General features: G+C 41.4%; 1 protein-coding gene across 11 annotated transcripts in view; it reads left to right on the top strand.

The window, feature by feature from the left end:
- The first annotated feature begins 2,156 nt into the window (after window positions 1-2,156).
- Window positions 2,157-14,763, top strand: part of LOC118370131 (muscleblind-like protein 2a) — a 68,499-nt gene continuing 55,892 nt past the window's right edge. For 2 of the 11 annotated variants that reach the window (XM_035754944.2, XM_035754940.2), the window contains exon 1: window positions 2,157-2,427. The gene's annotated coding sequence lies outside the window, so the exon portion shown is untranslated. Of the gene's footprint in view, window positions 2,436-6,054; window positions 6,368-14,763 lie in introns of those variants that run through there. The other 9 variants (XM_035754942.2, XM_035754945.2, XM_035754943.2 and 6 more) reach the window with 9 other exon arrangements.

Here is a 14,763-nt window from a genome sequence, read left to right as displayed (position 1 = left end):
GCAATTAGCGCAGGCCTGTTAAGCAGCTTATGACTCTTTCTCAAAAGGATTTTTCTAATTTTGTTTACACAAAAAATTAAGAGCAGACATTGTGTAAGACTTAAAATATCGTCATGGGACCCTCACATAGTTTCAATGGCATTACACTGGCACCATGTGCTACGTTGGTGTCAGAAGTGGGATTTGGTGGCCGTGTGGCCATCAGAGGTGCTTGTATATGGAGGACATGCTATAGGGAAATGTAGGGACATGCTCTCCTGAATGGAGGGGATAATGTAGCGATCCTTATCTAGGTTAGATAGTTGTGATCTCCCTCAAGTGGGTTAACCCTATTGGAACAGTTGGTAAGTTTTCTATCAGACCTGGGTTCGAGACCCGCATGGGACATTATACTGTCGCCGTCGGCTACAATTCCATAACCTACTTAAATTGACGAATATTCAGTGTTTTGCCCATATAATTCATTATATTTACTTAACCATAAAAATCATGCCTTTACTATACAATTGTACAGAATGACCTTGACAATCCCTAAAGATGAGTCAATCTACCCCCTTCATCTGTGCTAGGCTAGCATTCACACACATTTCACTATGCTGGCCCTTTGGCCTTGAGCACAGTGCATGCTAGCGCTAGCTGGCTCATTGTTCATTCACTCAATAGGCTAGGCATGGCGTGGGCATGACTCAGAGGAGCCAAATCCATGCCCTGCTCATTCCATGAATATTTTTGACATGGTCCTCCCTGACTTGTGCTACTTGCTGAGGGCAGAAGTGTTTGTGTAGCAGATGGATGCTAAATCCAGCTTTGGCAATATTACAAAATATCATAACAAGTGGGTGCTTCTGCAAAGCATTTGAGCATGAGGAATACGCTGACTTAAGGGAAGAGGAGCTACTCTATGAAGGTGACAGAGGTGACAGTCCATTTTTAGTGAGGCCTTACAGGTCAAAACCTTAATGTGACTACATAGGTGTGTGTGTGTGTGTGTGTGTGTGTGTGTGTGTGTGTGTGTGTGTGTGTGTGTGTGTGTGTGTGTGTGTGTGTGTGTGTGTTGTGATTGTGTGTGATTGTGTTTGTGTGTAGGCTGTGTGTGTAAAATAAACATACTCAACGCAGAGAAATAGAATCTCAGTCAATAAACTGTACAGAAACTAAAACAATTATGAAAAAATAAAAGTGCTCTGATAACTAATATATTTTTAATAACTAATCAACACCTATAGTTTTGCAGAGAAGATGGGCAGTGATTTTCATTTTTTGATTTATCAATGTTGAGCTCAGTGTCGATTAACCACACTACATTACAAAATTATGAATATTAAATGACTTGCAAAAATCCTGAATAATCAATCCCAGTGGCACTGGAAGAGCTTCCTGTTTATTAAAAGCTGTAGCCACAGTAGCTACCTTAATATTTTGTCCCGGGAGATTCACAGTTGTTTCCTAGGCAACAAGCGGACCCCTTGCCCTTCCCTGTGCTGCTGACGTTCATTTTGGACCATACCAAGTACAGCTATTGGTAGGATGATGGTGATATTTATCTAAACATAATATATTTCAATTTGTTGGACAACAAATTCAATTGACATGAATAACTGTGAAAATTAGAATTACTGCAAAATTGAGTGCTAATACATGCAATACATAATAATACCACTACCCCGCTGTAGTCAAGTGCATCCTTCTTTACCATTCTTTGGCCATCCCTGAACCAAAGATATTTATAAATAACCTAAGATAGTTCATCTGTGTCGTTTACAGCGGGAGAAAATGAAGCATAGGGGGCAGAACAAGCAAGGAAAATCCAAGCACGAGCTGGCGTTGTAGCATGTATTTGCATATTTCCGTTAGGGAACGCCTCCTCTGTAAAGTGCGCGTGTGCAGAAACTCGATTCGACCTTGCACTCCTAAACAACGCAATTTAAAACGTTGGAAAAGCGTCAAGTCTATAAAACTTAGTGCACAGTGTTCGTAACAGAATATAGTTTTGGAAACAGAAAAATACATTGAGATCAGATATTTAATCGATGAGAAAATTAGAAGAACGTCAGACCAATTTCAGCTAGTTCCATCCGCTCCTACTGCCACAGGACTTCCTCTCACTACCATATTTGGTGGAGAGAAAACGTTCTAAATGGATGCTTCAGCTTTATAGCCCCTGTGACGAGCTTGGGTTACCCCTTCTTGTCTGTGACTGAACTGCAAAAGAGCTTGTTGCTTGTGCAACACGATAGCCTTACTGTAAAGTAGTTAGTGGTGAGAAAAAATCATTTCTGCCTTTACCGAGTTTCTATTTTTATTTTCCGACTGGAATGTTTGCAACTTGATATTCAATATTATTTTACCTTTCCTGGGAGTTGTTCCGCGTGGGCCGATGAACGTCTCTTGACTGCGCGCGGTGACCAGTACAGCTGGATGCGACAGGTGAGCAGGTAGCCAGCTAGCATAGAATAGCTAAATTCTTACTTGGGTCGTTACGATTTTGTTTAGTTACCTGTTAACTAGCCAGTTTGTTTACCTCGTCACCTTGTGCTTGGCTTTGTGACTGTGGTTGCCAACATAGATAGATTGCTAGCTATGTTATTACCGGCGCGAGCTAACGTTAGTTCGTTTTTCCGCAGCTACTCCAACAAGAATGCTAGCTAACATTAGCTAGCTAGCATCTCGTAGGCTTTCAAAGTGAGTTGACAGATTAAAAAATATATATATATTACTTCAGTTAGCCAATGTTGTCAGCTAGCACTAAATTGCCCCTACGAGGTAGCTTCCAACTATTGGCTTGAACGGTTTCCTAAGTTCACGGCACTCGGAACATGTTATTGAGCTGTCAAAGCTTCAGGTGGCTGTCTGTGTCACTAATGTTATTGATGTTGTTGTTGACTAGATAGTTGGCTTTGGCAAGCCAATGTTGCCATACCAACGCCGATGCAAACTAGCTAGTTACCTAAATTAAATTCCATGGCCACATCTTGGTCCAATTTAAAGAGAAAAGTGATCTATTCATTACTAGGATCGGTGAGCATCTCCTAGATGGCTCTTTCAGGTGCAAAATGACAGTGCGTTGCAGACATAATCAGCCTCAGTAACAGTACATACATAATTTTGTATGTTAAGTAAACATAATGTAGGTTATATAACTTTCACATATAACATATATGTTATGACTTAGACATACAAAAACTCACTCACTCACCCAGTTTTCTTGTACAGTGTGAGTGAAGGTCAATATTTGATGCTGATTGAGGATGATTTATTTAGTAAGGCTCAATAAACAGTTAGGCTATGCATGTGTGACTCATACTTGTTTTATTGTTCTGATGTTCATGTTTGCAGGGCAGAATACAGATTTCAGATGTCAAACTAATGCAATAGCCGAGGCCCGATATTACAAAAAAACATTTTATTTATTTTTTAATCGGGTTAACAAATGTTATTTTGCTCAGTGTCCTGGAGAATTGCTAGGCAATGGACTTTAGAAATCTTAAATTAATGGTATAGCCTAGCCTTCAAATAACAGGTTCTTGTGTGTCTTACAAAAAGAGATCCTGAAATGAATATGAATTGCAAAGAACTGTTGATGAGATTCACAGAGGATATATAGGTCTATCCGTGGATCTGTTTTGTCCATCCTAGGTATCCATGGAAACCCACTGCTGATTGAGACTTGAAGCTCTGCAACATTGCAGGGGCAAATGAACAATTCAACAAGATGGAGCCTCTTTGTATTGTCAGTCATCTGAACGATGTTACATAGCTGTATTTGGATGTAGTGTAAACCTATCTCATTTCACTCTATTCTATAGTGTTCTGTACATTTTATTCAGTCATGTATTCATTGGTCTTCAGAAAGTCCTTCATCCAGGAGGTTCAAAGTGAAACACAACTCTGCCTCTTGCTATTTAATTACAGCCAACAACAGGAAGGCAGCATCTCATCATTGAGCTTTCACTGGTTTCCATTATTTTCTTTATTCAAATCTTGGAAATAGAAAGATGCCACACCCTTTATTTTATGTGAACGATTGGTCTGCTTGCCTCTTTTAGCCATAGGCTATAAAAATCCAATTCAAATCAATGTTTGTCATATGCACAGGATGCAGTGTAAATGGTGCAATTAAATGCTTGCAAGCTTCCTCAACAGTGCAATTAAAAAATATATACTATTACTATATGAAAACAGGGTAAGAATTTAGCCTAACAATGTTTCCTTGCCAAAATGCACAATAAAGTTCATGAAATTCTCTTGGAAATTGCTTTAAAACAAGGGCAAAAAATGTTCCCTCAAATTCTAAACCTTCCTCCAATTAAAAAAAAACGTTTTATCAAAAAATATCTATGTATATCTCTTGTGTTGGTTGTTTTTGTTTCTTTAGCCTACTCATTGGAAAGGCACGTGTGGCGTTAATAGCCTGTTATTTAATATCACAGTTGGGCACAAGGGTGAACCAGGACAGAGGTTAGGGAGGGGATACCGTGGTGGGAAGGAAGTAGCCTGACTTGTTTGTCCGCAAGGCCTTTGTCTTACTGTTGGAAATTTTATTTCTGCAACATTACCTTCTTTAAGGCTAGTATCCCATCGTTACAAAGTGATTTGGATTAGGTAGAATATTGGACTTCGTTTAGGACCACTTGCTCCCCAGTAGGGTCCTAGGCTATGTTTTCCTGCAGTCATCTCCTCTCCACCTCTGTCTGAAGCACTTTCTAGTGTTGTCAAGCATAGCTGTATCGTGACAGTTTGCAAACTGTCACTTCCAGCCCCCCCCCCCTTCTCTCAGCATAGGGATGAGAGTAGAGATTCTATATCACTATTTGCTCAAACCAAACGGAAACAAACAGGCTGAAACTGGAGGGACCTACCTGAATATGTCCAATAAGAAACGCTTGTTTACATTTGTGTTTGCAAAACCTTTTGCTACAATGCGCACGAATGAATATGACCCTGTAAGTTGGGTCCCCTATTACGGTCTATGGGTGGGTCGCATGCAACGATGATGTTGGTGGATGGCGCTAATATAATTGTTTTTAGTCTGTCAACTGCTGAGGTAGGATACACAATTCACTTTGTTTAGGAGGATAGATTAACACCACACCACCGATTTGGGTGGTGGGAAAAAAACAGAAAAAAAAACATCTGTTCCTCTTTTTTTAGAGCACTAGGTGTTATTGTCCGAGCTAGCCTTGAGGGTTATCAGGTTTATTTGGCGGTGGACTGGAAAGAGCATGTCTAGCCTCATCGATGTTGATGATAAAGCACTCAGGCTACCACATAATCTTCAGTCCATGTATGGGAGTGGGAGCTCAACGCAGAGAGGGTGAGTGAGATAAAAAGAGTGAGAGTTGGATAGAGAAAGGGAGAGAATACAGCTGTTGTGTTGTATTGGAATCGAAAAATCATGAAGCCGGCCGGGGCTCTGACTCATCAGTTCTGTGCTGCTGCCTCTCCATCCACCAGGTCTCACGTGATACTAAATAGGCTGCTGTGTGTCGTCACCAGGGTGGGGTGGGGAGAAGAGGAGAGACAATGTTCTCTTTCCTGAGGGGATGCTGCAAAGCTTATGTCATGTTACAGTGCAGGTGGGGAGAGCTTATGCTCTACATCAGATCCTTTCACATCAGACGGGTGTAAAACAAAAAACAATACGCCCTGTCTCTCTCTTTTTAAAATAGACTACTACTTCATAAATAGGTTACATACAGGTATTTAGCTTTATTATATCAACTTTGTATTTTTGTTTTGCTTATAGTGATACAGAGGAGGATTTGCTCTTTTCATGTCGGTTGCCTTGTAGCCAGATGTGTCCTTCGTGGAATAACCAAAAGGGGGGTGGATGGCTTGCAACAGTTGAGCTGGCCATGAAATTGGGGAAATACCTTTAAGATCCAGCAGTGTCTGTGTCATTGGGTTGTTCTGAGTTCTGCCTGCCAGTCAGTACCCTACGAGCCAACCAGAAAAGCGCTATGCCCTGATATCCCTTTTCCTATTGGGCTGAGCCCTGAGTGGGCGGACCTGGCTGGAGGCGGTTGGGCAGGCAGGCAGGAAGGGGCTGGCTGTGGGGGATGGCTGGAAGTGTTTCAGCCAGATAGTTGAGCAGACACTGCTCTGCTTCCTGTCTGCCTGCTCCGCTCCCCTCTGTGGCTGAGAGAGAAAGAGAAAAAAAAATCCCTGTCTAGGCATGGGACTCTGGCTGCTGCAGCACTCGGCAGCTCCTCGCAGGGAATGACAACAGTTCACGTGGTCATTAGTTCCAGACGCTGAAGCAGGGGAACTACTCCGAGGCATAGCAGCTGCACCTGGTGTGTCTATCTATGCTGTGGCTTAAAGAGAGAGGCACGACAGAGCTATTCGGGACTCAGCAAAAAACGAGGTGGGAAGAATGTCTCTCTGATCATTTTTTAAAAAGTAGTTTGCTGCAGTATCGTGCATACCATTCTGGGTGGGTAGGGAGGAAAGAAAGAGAGTGTGTCTGTGTGGGAGAGGGAGCTACAGAGAGGGAAAGAGGGGGAGCACAAATGTGTGAGAGTGAGGGGAACTCGCTGATATGGTCTAACAAGCACTTTGCGGGTTACTGCCGCTTGAGTTTCTCATGCTTGTATTGGGACTTGTTGATGATGAGGGGAACTACCACAGACAGACAGTGCCTCTCCCTTCCCTTCATGATGCAGACAAATTATGCAGACTTCTCTCTCCATGAAGTTCAGAGCACGTGGACCTCCTAGAGAGAGAAAGAATTGCCCAATTTATTTGTAGTCTGCTTCATAGGCTGTTTCAAACTGTACTTTTATGCCAGGATATTGTTTGCCATATAAAGAGTTTCACTTTCAATGCAGTTAGTTCATAGGTGTAGCTAAAATATCTTTCTCTTGTACGGGAGGTGGACCTGAAACAGAGCCGAGGGTTGGCTCCCTAATTTGCCTTGCTTGGGCTTCTTACTATTTTAAGAAGGTCCCACGTATTTTATTATCACATAGGAGGTCCACAGCCACACTCCACAGTAAGCTCTTTATCCACTGCTCTGTAGTGTGCTAGTATGGGAGGGAGCTGTACATGTTGACCAGTGCGGCCTGGAAACAAGCAGGAAAACACTAGAATGGTGTCTGTCTAACAGTTGGCAGTCACAGGGGGGGGCAGTGGAGGAGGAAGTGGGTGTTTTCTGAAATGGAAGACCGTTCAGCCCTTCCTGTTACAAAAATGAACAACAAAAAACAGTAACGTCACAGACTTGCAATGGCTCTTCATTAGAAGGCCAGAGCTGCAAGCCCAAGCAACTCCCTCCCTAAATTGATTCACACGTGAGTTGTCGCTGCTGACACAGAAAGGTAATTAGCCATGCCATTTTAAAGGTTTGGGAGCTTTCAGCTAAAAAATATTCCTCCAGACCTTTTTAAACATCAACAACAATCTACGTTACCTTGAAAATGATCTCTTAATGTCCAAGCACTGGTTTTGTGTGTGTGCTGTGAAAAGAACGCTGAATCATTTGGCCCTCACGTTAGCATGGCTTTTCAGTGAAAGGATACATCTGCTTTAAAATGAACAGGCCACATTGGAAGTAATTTGAGAATTAGCCTGCTAGTTGGTCATGAGTCGTAGCTTGACAGTTGAGTTGTTTTCTCTTCCAGAACTACCGAAAAGTCTAAATGCTAGCTAAATGCTCAATTTTAAAATAGACAGTTTATTAGAGGATTCTGTGAAGTTGGATGATATAATAGTTTCACAACATTTCTTCCTGAGTAACTTTTGTGTGAATGTACAGTTGTACCTACATCTTTTAGTTCTCGAGTCAGGAAAGTTCATGACCGTCACATCAAATAGGTCTCCTGTCTGTTACAGGCTACATACACTTCAAATCCAGCCCTCTCATTGGCTATCCAATCTATACTGAGCTGTAGATGGCCTAATCAGTGCAGGGGATTGGTTAAATATCCTATAGGCCAGTTGCCTGTGTCAGTGGCATGAGATGACCATTGCGGTCACCGAGTTTTAGTTAAGGCAATTAGGATATGAGGCGCACATTTGTGCTGACTTTGTTAAATGTTCTCTGCTTTGCCTCTTCCCAGTTCCCTGCTTAGCTTAGTCCGCTAACCTGTGCTGAGCTAGGTGTCACTAATTTCCCCTTACGCTAATAACATTTGATAATTTGAAGCTCCAGGAGCTGTAGCTAATGCCAATATCAATTTGCAGGATGGCATACTTTAATTTCCACCCATTTTTATCCTAGCCTAATATTTTAATAGCAGGCCTATGAGTTGAGCTTTGAAAATATGCATTGGTAAGACATTTGTGTAGACTTGCAGGAGATTGTGGTATACAAGTTAAGCTTATTTAAATACGTTCCCTTGTGATGTGAATGCACTTTTAATTTGTGGGTTTAACGAGATCTTTTTAAGAGAGGGAGTGTGTTCAACCCCAAAAAATGAGTTAGGAGAACAGTTGTTTCCTTCCAGCTATAGAAGTTGTGTAGATTAACTGAACTATTACATTGTTATTATTATTGTTATTATTATTAGAATAAAAAAAAAGAGCCTAGGCTATATTTTTATGTTGGAATTTTCAGCAAATGGATTGCACGATTCGGCAGTTGACCATATGGAAATTCAGAACAAAATACTGTCATATATGCTCTTTAGAAACATTATTATTATTAGGATAGTTTTTTAAAACTAGCCTGATCAGAAAAAAACAGCACTATTACTCTTGTTTTTCCACAACCAATCGATGGACATTTTTACTTTCATTACACTGAAGCACACTCGCACTCTTTGCTGCCGTGGAAAATGTGGCCTACTTGTGTTCCTCTTGGCCATATGCAAATATATGGTGGATTGCCATGTCTGCATTGTAATCAATTCAAAAGAGCAGGTATTAATTTGCTTGGTTGTTATAGACCTGCTGTTTAACACCTAGCTGGTGCTTTAATAAGATCGTCTGTATTCTGGAAAACGATGTAAAGTGTATACTTGGCCTTCCTCTCAGGTTGACAACATCCAGGGGAGACGAACACAGCTGATAGGATACATGGGTGGTATTCAGAGGTCAAGCTAATGACTTTCACTTGAGAGAACCCTGCACTGGCCTGCTCTCATTCAAATTCGGAGATGACCAAGATAATGCTTGGCCAGCTGGCCTTAGTAACTGTAATCCATCAAGGTCTTGTCGTAACATGGAGCGTTCCCCAGTCCCCACAAATCTTTGGCCTGCTCTTAGGTCTCCTTTCCTGACTGGTTAGGCTAGCTGCTCTTTGGTAAAACATTGCATTTTTTACTGGATGGCATGGCTTTGCCTGCCTCTATTCAGGCAACAGAGTGATTAACTACAGTTTTAAAGGTTGCCTGTCATTTCAGTGTACCAAGTGGGATATTTTTTTTTGTTTTGTTGCATATGTCATTTTTTATTTTGTAGTGGAAAGCCAAAAAAAAGCTTGACTGTTGAGCACTGCGCACATCAATCTGTCCTGAAAGCACCAAGAGAGAGCTGGGCGGGGGCATACAGGACTAATCTGTGCAGGTCACAACAAGGGTGTCGCATGGCCCTACCTATCTGCACACCATCTGTCCCTCCACTCGTCCTCATCAGCACTCTTTCCTGGACGTGTGTCTGCTAGGCTAGCCTCAATGTATTCATACCCCTTGAATTATTCCACATTTTGTTGTGTTAGCCTGAATTCAAAATTGATTCAATATTTGTTTTTGTCTTTCACCCCATAATGACGGTAAAAACATGTTTTTAGAAATGTTCGCACATTTATTGAAAATTAAATGCATAAATATCTAATTACAGCATTACTTTAGTGCCTTGTTGCAAACAGGTTGTTATTATTCTGTCCAGGCTTCCTTCTTTTCACCCTGCCATTTAGGTTAGTTTTGTGGAGTAGCTAAAATGTTGTTGCTCCATCCTCATTTTCCTCCTATTACAGCCATTAAACTCTGTTTTAAAGTCACCATTACATTAGCCTCATGATTAAATCCTGAGCGGTTTCCTTCCTCTCTGGCCACTGAGTTAGGAAGGATGCCTCTATCTTTGTAGTGAATGTATTGATACACCATCAAATTATAATTAATAACTTCACCATGCTCAAAAGGGATATTCAATGTCTGCTTTTACATTTTTTTCTTTACACATCTGCCAATGGGTGTTCTTCTTTGCAGGCTTTATCACATCCAGCCGGCATTGGGAGTCCCATAGGGCGGCGCACAATTGGCCCAGCGTCGTCATGGTTTGGCCGGGGTAGGCCGTTATTGTAAATAAGAATTTGGTCTTAACTGACTTGCCTAGTTAAATGAAGGTTACATTTGCAAGTCATTCGAAAACCTGGGTCTTTGTGGTTGAATCTGTTTGAAATGCACTGCTCAACTGAGTGACCTTACAATTATCTGTATGTGTGGGGTACAGAGATGAGGTATTCATAAAAAATAATTGTAAACTCTCTTATTGCAGACAGTGAGTCCATGCAATGTTAAGCTAATGTTTACTCCTGAACTTATTTAGGCTTTCCATAACATATTGACTCAAGACATTTCAACTTTTCATTTGAATTAATTTGTAAACTTTTTGAAAAAACAAATTCCACTTTGACATTATGGGGTGTGTGTGTCAAAATGTTCATCTTTTTTAAATTCAGGCTGAAAAAGTCTAGGTCTGTGAATTTTCTGAAAGCACTGAATATGTAGCCTATATACTGTACATAGGCTAGTTTAGGCCAGGCTACAGTACAAACACGGGTTCAGTAATATGCTAGAGCTAAGCTATATCGTATGGCTGTATGAGCTCTCTCGCGCTCAAGTAACCTGATTTTTCAGGCCATTCTTCATGATATGTAGGCTACCAGGTATCTTAGCTGTGTTCTTTTGTATTTTCTGAACCAGGAAGGAAGAGTGTTAGAGTAGGCCAATAAGATGTGACACTGGTAATCTGATATTATAAATGCCTTTCTGCTTTTCTTATCTATCTCACCCTGATATGGGGTCATAACACAATTGAAAGAAGACACTGTTGCAATTTTGTTTGAATGTTTTAGCAAAATTCCATGACAATAAAAGCTTGAGAGCATTTTGCAACTTTGGCCCAGCTTATGCTGTAACCCAGACATTTATTCAAATAACACATCGATTTGTGGGGATTGCTGATGCTGGGAAATTGAGGAATACTTGGCTTCTGAACGATGATGATGATTCAGCCTGTCATGATTTAGGAGCAAAATGATTTTTCTGAGCCAATTAAACGTAGAAAAAAATATATAAACAATTGGTGATTAAATGCAGTAATGCATTACACAATCCCAACTTTTTAAGCATTATTTGGGAAAATGCTAAACTGACCCAAGATCAGCATCATGGGGCAAATTCACCCTGCACCGTGTTACATGTGGGTTTCTGCACTTTACTATTTATATTTTTGACGACTTTTACTTCACTCCATTCCTAAAGGAAATAATGTACTTTTTACTCCATACATTTTCCCTGACTACCAAAAGTACTCATTACATTTTGAATGCTCCTTAGCAGGACAGGAAATTGTCAATTTCATCCACTTATCAAGAGAACATCCCTACTGCCTCTGCTGTAGCTGACTCAATAAACACAGATGCTTCATTTTTGTAAATGGTATCTGAGTGTGCCCATGGCTATGCGTGAATTAAAAACACAAGAAAATGTCTCTACATCCAGTAGGAAGGAATTTAAAGGTAATTTCATGGGCCAATGCTAACTAGTGTTAGCATAATGTATGGTACTGTATCTACTAGCATTCTAGCAGATACCATAGACTAGTTAGCAACTTCCTTCAAACTGCAGAGACATACACATGGTATCCGCAAGTACATCTTACTCTTGGGAAGTAGATAAAGGGCTCCATTGCCAAAATCCTGAATTTCCCTTTTAGGCCTATTTAATTTTGAATTATACGGTGGCCTAGTATAGTATATTACAATGTAACACATACATTTGGCTCTGTACCAACCAGTAGAACAAACCCAAGTGAGGCTAAGTCATTTTGCTGCCAGGAACCGTATCCTTTAACTGTCTTGCACCCCTAATAAAATGAGACCATCTTTTTTGGGGGGGGGGTTTCGGCCGATGATTCTAAAAATAAAAAGGTATTAATAGTGAAAGGTCACATCTGACATGGCTCTTACCTGGTTCTTTCATAGCGACTCACTTGTCCCTGGGGAGATGCTGTGGAATTAAATCCTGCCTTTGAGACTGCAGGCTTGGTGTCAGAGAGAGAATGCATCTCATTTCATATTTGCAGTGTGGTTCTAAAGTGGGCCAATTTCCAAGATAACAGGATGGTGTTTTACCACACACACTAGGGTTGGGCCGATATGTAACCCGATTCAGGAAACTAGGCATATGTCTCAAGTCACGACTTCACAGGAGAGCCATTTGAACATAATTTATTTTTATTTTTATTGAAACGTGTTTTTTGGCCGTATATGCCTTCCCCGAACATGTGAACTTTCATGCGCCTTTAATAACAAACTTTTATGCCATCTGTAAATACGAATAAAGTTTTTAAATTAAGAGCCTGATTGGTTTGGCCAAAGAAAAAGTCAGGAACCTTCCCGCAAGCCATGATTGGCTGAGATTAGTGGGCCGAGAGATGAGTTTCATATTGTTCTGCGGTGTAGCATCTTGCCTATAAAATGAATTTTTTTCTAAAGATATAACTTTAGCGATATAGAACTGCAAATATGTTGCGACTGCTCTCTGTAATACTGCTGTCCTGAATTTATCAGGTTGAAATATCAAAACAAACTCTGAACCAATTATATAATTTGGAGACCGGTTAAAGCATTAAACATTTATGGAAATTTAGCTAGCGAGCTTGCAGTTTCTAGCTAATTTGTCCTATTTATCTAGCTTGCTGTTGCTAGCTAATTTGTCCTGGGATATAATCAACCAATCAAATGTATTTATAAAGCCCTTCTTACATCAGCTGATGTCACAAAGTGCTGTATAGAAATCCAGCCTAAAACCCCAAACAGCAAGCAATTGCAGGTGTAGAAGCACGGTGGCTAGGGAAAACTCCCTGGAAAGGCCAAAACCTAGGAATAAACCTAGAGAGGAACCAGGCTATGAGGGGTGGCCAGTCCTCTTCTGGCTGTGCCGGGTGGAGATTATAACAGAACGTGGCCAAGATGTTCATAGATGACCAGCAGGGTCAAATAATAATCACAGTGGTTGTCGAGGTTGCAACAGGTCAGCACCTCAGGTGTCAGTTGGCTTTTCATAGCCGATCATTCAGAGTATCTCTACCGCTCCTGCTGTCTCTAGAGACTTGAAAACAGCAGGTCTGGGACAGGTAGCACGTCCGGTGAACAGGTCAGGGTTCCATAGCTGCAGGCAGAACAGTTGAAACTGGAGCAGCAGCACGGCCAGGTGGACTGGGGACAGCAAGAAGTCATCAGGCCAGATGGTCCTAGGGCTCAGGTCTTCTGAGAGAGAGAGAGAGCGAATTAGAGAGTACATACTTAAATTCACACAGGACACCGGATAAGACAGGAGAAATACTCCAGATACAACAAACTGACACAAACTGCTGCAGCATAAATACTGGAGGATGAGACTGGAGGGGTCAAGAGACACTGTGGCCCCATCCGATGTTACCCCCGGACAGGGCCAAATAGGCAGGATATAACCCCACCCACTTTGCCAAAGCACAGCCCCACACCACTAGAGGGATACCTTCAACCACCAACTTACCATCCTGAGACAAGGCCGCGTATAGCCCACAAAGATCTCTGCAACTGCAGAACCCAGGGGGGGCGCCAACTCGGACAGGAAGATCACGTCAGTGACTCAATCCACTCAAGTGATGCACCCCTTCTAGGGACGGCATGGAAGAGCACCAGTAAGCCAGTGACTCAGCCCCTGTAATGGGGTTAGAGGCAGAGAATCCCAGTGGAGAAAGGGGAACCGGCCAGGCAGAGACAGCAAGGGTGGTTCGGTTCGTTGCTCCAGTGCCTTTCCGTTCACCTTCACACTCCGGAGTCAGACTACACTCAATCATAGGACCTAATGAAGAGATGAGTCTTCAATAAAGACTTAAAGATTGAGACAGTCTGTCTCTCTCACATGGGTAGGCAGACCATTCCATTAAAATGGAGCTCTAAACATTGAGTTGTTGTTTTATTTAAATGCACAAGGTCCTCAACTCCGACAATTAATCCACTCACAACAAAATAGTTTCTAGTCATCTCTCCTCCTTCCAGGATTTTTCTTCTTTATATAGCGATTGGCAACTAACTTTCAAAATAAGGTGATTTACCACTACCGACCTTAGTTCATCTTTCAATCACCCATGTGGGTATCTGCTTCTATAAACCAATGAGGAGATGGGAGAGGCAGGACTTGGACCCATTCAGTGTCACAAATAGAACTGACTTCTATTTTATCGATTGGAAGCGTTGGTGCTCGTTGACGTTGGTTGGCGGGTGCAATGATTGAATAACATGTATGTGTCAATTAGTTTTGCAATGCTTGTGTGGTCAGCATGTAATTTTCATCCATATCGAGTGAAAAGTTTAGTAATTACAGCACTTTTTGTACATTATCTCCCCATTTTTAAGGTGATTAAAAGTATTGGGATAAATTCATCTGTGTGTATTAAAGTAGTAAAAGTGTAGTATTTTGGCCCCATGTTCCTAGCACGCAATGACTACATCACGCTTGTGACTCTACCAATTGGTTGGATGCGTTTGCTGTTTGTTTTGGTTGTTATATAGATTTATTTTCTGTCTAATAGAAATTAATGGTAAATATT

This window comes from Oncorhynchus keta, chromosome 37 (genome assembly GCF_023373465.1).
Source record: "Oncorhynchus keta strain PuntledgeMale-10-30-2019 chromosome 37, Oket_V2, whole genome shotgun sequence".
NCBI classification, from domain to species: domain Eukaryota; kingdom Metazoa; phylum Chordata; class Actinopteri; order Salmoniformes; family Salmonidae; genus Oncorhynchus; species Oncorhynchus keta.
This window is presented reverse-complemented; position numbering and strand designations above follow the sequence as displayed.